Raw genomic sequence first — 8,171 nt, forward strand, 5'->3', positions numbered from 1 at the left:
GGGCGGCCCCCTCCCTTTCCAGGCCTCTGTGGAGGCTTGGCCTTCACAGAGGCCTGGAAAGAGGGAGGAGAGCCAGGCCGCCTCCCTCGGCGGAGGAGGCCAAGCTCCTTTCCCTGCCTGGTGTCCGTCGCAGGGGGGGTGTCCCGGGGGGCGGGGCCAAACCGGGGCAGGACCGTCCGGACCCGCCCCAAACCGGGAAAGTCCCGCCCCCAGGGACATCCCTACCTGGCATCCCTACCTGCGGGAGACATAGTGTTTCGTGGCCAGTGGAGTCACAGGTAACCAGGAGGGTTATAAGATACAAAAGTTTAATAAAGGTTCTGTGAGAACTTAGTCTGTAAGCGAACATATGCATATACAAAGCTATAAAGAAACAATTACAGAGACAAGCTGAAGAAACTGTCAAACTGCATAACTAATAAAGTATTTATACACCGCATCTATTGTGTACACCATCCACTAATAGATACACTATATTCAGGCTGAATTGTAAATAAATTTATTACTTTGTTTCAACAAGCAGTTGTCTGAAGTGATTTCAGAAACATATTAAAAATGCTACCAATACTGTATTGAGAAAGTCTTTTAGGTTTGGGACACGTTAGATAGTAGGTGTGTGGCTGTCAAAGAATAGTTGGTGCCAAGCTGAGAGGAAATTTGAAACCCAGAGGGCTGGCATCTAAAGAGAGTTATACTGCAGGAAACACTTAAGAGACTTCCGTTCAAGTCTCACAGTGAAGAACAGGTAGGATAGTGGCCATCATCTTCACATAATTGGTGGCATCAGTGCAATCAAAAAGACTAATTGAGTTCAGTGGGACTTACTCCTGCTGCATGAAAGTTTATGGGATTGCATCCTAAAAGGAACATTATAGGCAAAAACACGTCAGTGAAAATAGGTGTCTGTATCCTAATGCCAAAAAGAAAGCCAAGACAGCTGATTTGGAGGACCAGTAGCTGAGTCTTAAAGTGAAAAAATAAATAAGAAAAACTATTTTTTAAAAAAACAGTAGCTATGAATACTAAAAAGTCACAAACTGAGAAATTCAGAATAGTAAATATACTTAGAATTGAAATGGGTATAAAATCCAAACCAAAAACTTTCTAAACTACTAGATACATTGTCAGTCTATGGACAAGTCAAAGGAAATTTTTGCTGCTTCAGTAAGGAAGTCAACCCAAATAAAGGTGAGAGTGGCTGGTTTTTAAAGGCAGTATCCAGACCGGCACTTTGCACCGGCCAGGATACATGCTAGGGTTGCTTCAGGGCATTGTTTACAAATGCCCCACAACCCTAGCAGGTAACCACAGCATCAAAATGGCAGCGCCCTGTCTACATGGGCACCACCATTACAACATCATGGCCACACCACAGCCAAACAGCATGGCACAGGTGTGATGTGCACGCATCGCTGCAGGGCACTTCTGGCACCCTTTTGGCAGTGCCAAAAAGAGCTCCAAAATGGAGCTCCTTTTACCCCACATATCACTGGTGTGGCCTTTAAACAGCCGCACCAGCAATACGGAAGAGTGTCCAGCACACACAGACACACGCCAATAAGGAAGGCAATTAACTATGGAGCTGGAAGTAGTCCACAAACCTTGGAGGGAGAAAGAGAGAAAGCAAACCAAAAGCCAAGCCAAAGTCAGGATAACAGAGGTCACAATAGTCAGTCAAATCCAGGATCAGGTCAGCCAGAAGGTAGCAATAGTCCAGTCCAATCCAAAGTCAAGGCAACAAGGAGTCAAGATACAGGGAGCCAGTACAGACAGCAGTCACACCAAAGGATCATGCAATAAACTCTGACACTGAGTTGGTGTCTCTCTGCTCATTAAGTAAGAGAAACTCTTCCCCGTGCCACCTGAGGCTGATTTGCTAATTGCTTCTCAGCAATTCTCTGGGATCTGCACCTGCCAGCACTTTCAGCCATGCATGGTCTATAGGAGGGAACCTTCAAGCCTGGTTCCTTCCCAGAGTCACCACTAGGCTGCTGTACCACCAGAGGAATCCCACCAGCACTAGGACCTGGCTGAGCCTCCTCCTCTGGGGCTGGGAGATCAGGGCTGGATTCTGGCAAAGCAGGATTAACACCTGGTGTAGCCTCAATTACCTCTTGCTCTGGAGGAGCCCCATCCTCCTCCTCATCCTCCGAGACCTGCTCTTGGCTGGCCATGACAAAGGGGCCAAGCGGACCCTTTCTCTCTTTCCCCACAGATGTTGGGATGTCCTTGGGGCATGAAGCCCCAAGGACACCCCTTTCCAGGCCATAGGGAAGTGGCGTTTTGGCGCTTCCCTGAGGCCTGGATACGCGGCGGATCGGGGCCTCTGGGGCTGCTGCTGTGGCTGCTCAGGCCCCAATCCGTCAGGGAAAGGGGCAGGTGCAGGCCGCCCCAAGGGGGCGGTTTGTATCCCACCAAAGAAAGTCAAAGGAAAATGTAAATCTGGCTCACGACATGAAAAGGAGATACACAATGAATATGTGGAGATTGTCAGTTGCAGTAGTACATTTTCCCTTACACGGTACTCAGGTTTAAAGCAAGATTTGTTATCAGAGTGCTTGGAAACTATGACTACAACATACTGAACATTTAATTGAAATGGAAATTGCCAAGAAAGTCCAGCACAGTTATATTTATATTTAGGACAGTGATTTCTTTTTTTTAAAAATGCTGTTAATTAAGGAGATTATAAAAGGTAATACTCCTTGCTTTAAAAATCTATTCCGATGAATTGTTGACCAAATCAGGAAAATAAAAAGAGCAAACACTTTGGCAAAACAAGGTTAAGTTGAAAAGGCAAACCTTTTGCTGAGTCTCTGGGCAGTAATAAATAATTGTTTCTGTTTTTGACAAGCCAAGCCAAGAAAGTATTTGAAGAACAAGTTGTTAACATTAAAAAATGAAAACATTGGAAGGAAAGAGGCTGCTGCTACACTGCACAATTATTTCAGTTTGACACTACTTTAATAGTCATGGCTCCAGCCTATGGAATCCTGGGATTTGTAGTTTGTTGTTCCACCAGAGCTCTCTGACAGAGAAGGCTAAATATCTTACAAAATTACAAATCCCAGAATTCCATGGCATTGAGCCATGGCAGTTAAAGCAGTGTCAAACTGAATTAATTCTGCAGTGTAGCAGTAGCCAGAGTCTCTCAAAGAGGCTTTGAGAATTAGCTCTAAAACACACTGCAGAATTAATCCAGTTTGAGACCACTTTAACTGCCATGGCTCGGTGATAAGGAATCCTGGGAACTGTAGTTTGTTGAGGCACCTGAGTTCTCTGACAGAGAAGGGCTAAATGTCTCACAAAACTACAGTTTCCAGTATTCCCTAGCATTGAGTCAGGGCAGTTAAAGCAGCCTCAAACTGGATTATTTCTGCAGTGTCTTTTGGACCTCAGCTGTCAAGATGTATTTTAAATACCAGCAGTTTACAAGAGCAATGCAAACAATCTGAAAATTTTAAGAGATAATTATTGAACAGCAAAATGTCAATAACCTTATCGGAAAATAATTCTGAACATATTTGTTACAGTTTCAGGAAAAAAACTAGAATATCTTTTTCTTCTTAGTACTGTATAAGGCAAAACTTCAAATATGAATTTCCTATAGAAGTACTATTCACATTTGCATGCTTTTAATATTCAGAGTGTGCTGCAGCAGTTAGAAATAAAGTTTCAACAACTAGCAATTGGGGAAGTGTTCTAGGTGTAATACCTATGCACATTCTTCATCTTAAAACAAGCATGCAACTCTTTTGTATCTCCCAATCACCTGACCTCCTCAAAACAAACAAGAAAAAAACAGCCCCCCAAAATGGTCAAAACCAGAAGTAGACTTTCAGTCACTTTCAAGTGTTATTTTAAACTAGTTTTTCACCAAAGTTTTGGTAGTGTGACCCACCATAGGTTTCACAGAGTGAAAATTGCACCTGTCACAGTTGTCCACCCCTTTACATTGACAAGAAAACGTCCCCTTTGAAAGAGGATGCAGCCCTTTGACCTTTTAATGCTCAGCCTTCCCTAATGCAATTTAAATAAAATATGGCTTCCATGTTTGGGGACAATATGTACCAGAGTTTTAAGGAACCTTGTACAGTAGTTGCAAGCATCTATTCATGGGGGGGGGGGGGGGGCTCTCCCAATTTTGAAGTAAGAACTCTACATTTAAAAATTACAATATAAGGCATTTATATCCCATCCTTTCAGGGCAACTTTACAAATGATGTAAAACAAAATGGAGTAAATAAAAGAAACGAGTAATATAAAAACTGACAACATTAGAAACAGCACATAAAAGAGCATAAAACTAGGTCCATGAAGAAATAAGAGGCCTGCGGGAATAAAAAAGGGTTTCAACTGGGACCAGAAACATAAAGTGAACCACACCATAGAGAATAGTCGTCTCTTCTGTTCAGAAGATAAAACTGAAAGCTCCACACAAAATCTTCAGGGACAGATTGGAGACCGAACAAAAAAGAAAGTGCAGCCTTTGAAACCTGCCATATTTCCTCTGTCACACAAACATAACAGCATTTGTTTTATATCATATTTATCCACATACACAACTCAACTGGGAAACATGGATAAAGCAGCACTGGGAGATTTTGAGGAGGCACCTGATCACAGAAGATATGCCAGGGGCATCTACACTGTAGAAATAATGCAGTTTGATACCACTTTAACTGCCATGGCTCCATTCTACAGAATCCTAGGATTTGTAGTTTTGTGAGACCCCAGCAAACTTTGGTAGAGAAGGCGAAAAATTACAAAGCCCAGGATTCCCTAAGATGGAAGTACTTAAAGTGATGTCAAACCACCTTATTTCTACAGTGTAGATCCAGCCACAGTTGGACCTCTGTATTCATGGATTCTGCATCCACAGATTCAACCATCCATGGCTTGAGAATATTTTTTAAAAATGAAATAATTTCCCAAAAGCAAATCTTGATTTTGCCATCTTATATCATGAACACCATTTTACTATGCCATTGTATATAACAAGACTTTATCATCCACTGCAATTACTAGACATCAAGAGCGAACAGGCATTAATTAACACACCAATCAAATATAAGCTTCTGCACAATTTGAAAAAAATTAAGCACAAAATTTTCTTAAAATAAAAGGTAGCAATTCAGCATGTAACTATACTTCTGAAATTTTATTCTCAATTAAAGCTTAAGCATGACCTGAATAATTTTCCTGAAACAGATTTTACAATTACCTCTGTATAGAACTTAAAGACATTATCCGGTACAGAAAAGTAGATAGATTGACAGGGATTGCTGTAGTAAATACTTCATCCACTACTCTTCATACATAGCCTACGTCTTGTGTATTTACCTTACACATATACAAAATGAAAGCCCCAGCACATATGTCTAGAGCCTGTACATATACAACAGCTACTGATGTACATTAGCTTGCAAACACAAGCCCTGATCAACATACAGAGGATAGAGGTGAGTATCTACAATGGACTAATAACACAAAAGCAAACACAAGTACTCACATACAGTTTGGCAGAATATAAGATAGAAGTGCACAAATTTACAAAGAAAAGCAGCTTGTGTTCCATATATATATTATGCTTTTATAAAGATAATAAGCAACACAAGTGAGTGGTGTACATCACAACACATGTATATGTCTCTGCTGGAAATCATTACAAAGCCCAAATTCCCATAACTGGGAATGCCGCTAGATTTAACAGTGGACACATTCCTGCAGGAAGGAACCATACTAATGATCTTCATTTTTCAGTTTTTGTCAACCATTGTTTTGCTTTTCACCACAAACACGCAAAAAGTTTAGAAAGAAAAAAGAGCCACACAGAAAACATATCCAAGGGTAGCTGCATTGGCCAGATAGGAAAATACAGTATCATCCAAAACCCACAAAACTGGGATACCTTTATTGGGCCAGCCAAATTTACACATGTTGTAAAGAGATCTTGTAGCATCTTTGAGATTAACTGAAAGAAAGAAGTTGGCAGCATGAGCTTTCATAGTCTTCAGTCTACTTCCTCTGATGCATCTAATACTGAGATGAAGTTATAAATCTTGTAAGCTTTCAAAGCTCCACTGGCTTCTTCATCAGGCAAATGTGTTAAAAATGATACAGAAGCTTTTCCCCCCCTTTTCTTTCTGCTGCATCATTTTAACACCTTTGCCAGATGGAGAAGCCAGTGGAGCTTTAAATACTTGCAGCATGTATAATGTGCATTTATTTGACCCAATAAAGGCATCAGTTTTGTGGATTTGGGATGGTACTGTACAGATTCATACAGGATAATGAGAAATTCCAGATCTGGGGACAGTTAAAGTGGTGTCAAACTGGATTATTTCTGCAGTGCAGATGCAGCCATAGTAATGGTTGCTCACACTTGGCAGAAAGTACCAGAGCCCTTTCTTTATTGTTCAAGCAAAGGAAGCCAAGGTGGGTTACAGACCGCCGAAAAGTGGCGGCCTGCACCCGCCCGTTCCCCCGCTGTATTGGGGCCTCAGCTGCCAGACCAGCAGCCTCCGAGGCCCTGATCCGCTGCTTTGCAGGCTGCGGGGAAGCGGCAAAAGGCCGCTTCACCGCAGCCTGGAAAGGGGTGTCCTTGGGGCTTCAAGCCCCAAGGACACCCCGCGGCGGCAGGGAGGAGGAGAAAGGGGCCGCTTGGCCCCTTTCTCCTCTGCGTCGCTGGGCGCAGACGTCTGAAGGCTGCGCCCAGCGACGCAAAGCCAGGAAGGAGCTCCTTCTGGGGTTGCTGAAAGGGCGCCATAGGCCCCAACACGTCACAACCGCGGCGCCCCAATATGTCACAACCGTGTCACCTTGTTTGGAGGTGGCGCCGTTGTGACATAATGATGGTGACGGCCATGTGGAACGGGCGCCGCCATTTTCTATGCGCAGAGCGCGTACTAGGGTTAGGGGGGTGCAGAAGCACCGCCCCTTCCTAACCCTAGTACGCGCTTGTCGCATACTTTAAGGCTCGTTTGTAACGGGCCCAAGTCTCTATAACTAAAATCAGCCGAGTTTGGATCTGGTATATTAGTAGAGGCCAAAAGATTTTTAAAAATCCCACCTCTGAAGAGTAGAAAGAGAGAGGCCTCTTATGCCAGGCAAGTTAAAAGAAAGTAGAGTCAGCCCTCTTTAGCCACTGATTTTTATCCACAGATTGAAATATCCACTGCTTAAAAATATGTTTTTAAATTCCAGAAAGCAAACCTTGATTTTGCTGTTTTATATAAAGCATACCATTTCACTTTGCCATTGTATGTAATGGGACTTCAGCATCCATGGATTTTAGTATCTTCTGGGGCAAAGTAAGCAGACGTCCTCCATTTCCAGGACATTTCAACCTTCTGTCCAGGAGGAATTGCAAACTGTCCTCCATTTTCAGCATGACTAAGAAGCATGAATTCATTTCTATGGCCTGTTACAGACAGGCCAAAATAAAGCTGCTTCGGGTCACTTTGCAGGTATGGTATTTCAATGATGCATGAGTCCTAAGAGTCCAAAAGCCACACCAAAGCTGCACTCCAGTCCTTAGGTCTAGAGCGTGGCTTTGGTGCGGCTTTTGGACTCTTAGGAAATACATTGCAGTTAAAGGGATGTTACACCAAATTATTTTTGTTTGTTGTGATGCTACAACAAACGACAACTCCAAGAATTCCATAGGATGGAGCCAAGGCTGTTAAAGTAGTGTCAAACTGGATTGTTTCTTCAGTGTGTGCTTTGTTCTGGTGCCACAACGAGCTATAGTTCCCAGAACCCCACAGCATGGAGCCCTGGGGCCATTAGAGTGGTGGTGTCATAGCCAGCCTGATAGTGACAAACCATAGACTGGCAATGAGACATTCCAGATTTGGGGGTCCTTGGAATGTCAGAAACTCTCTCTTTTAAAGGAAAGCCAGCCTCATAGTGACAAATCATAGGTTGCACCCACACTGCAGAAATAATCCAGTTTGAGACCACTTATATCTGCCATGCCTCAATGCTATGGAACTCTAGGAATTATAGTTTTGTGAAATAATCCACCTTCTCTGTCAAGCGAGTTCTGGTGCCAAAACAAACTACAATTCCCAGGATTCCACAGCACACAGCCAGAGCCATTAAAAGTGGTGCCAAACTGAGTTATTTCTGCAGTGTGTTCTGCATGCTTTGTTCTGGTGCCACAGCCA

This window comes from Sceloporus undulatus, chromosome 3 (assembly GCF_019175285.1).
Source record: "Sceloporus undulatus isolate JIND9_A2432 ecotype Alabama chromosome 3, SceUnd_v1.1, whole genome shotgun sequence".
NCBI classification, from domain to species: domain Eukaryota; kingdom Metazoa; phylum Chordata; class Lepidosauria; order Squamata; family Phrynosomatidae; genus Sceloporus; species Sceloporus undulatus.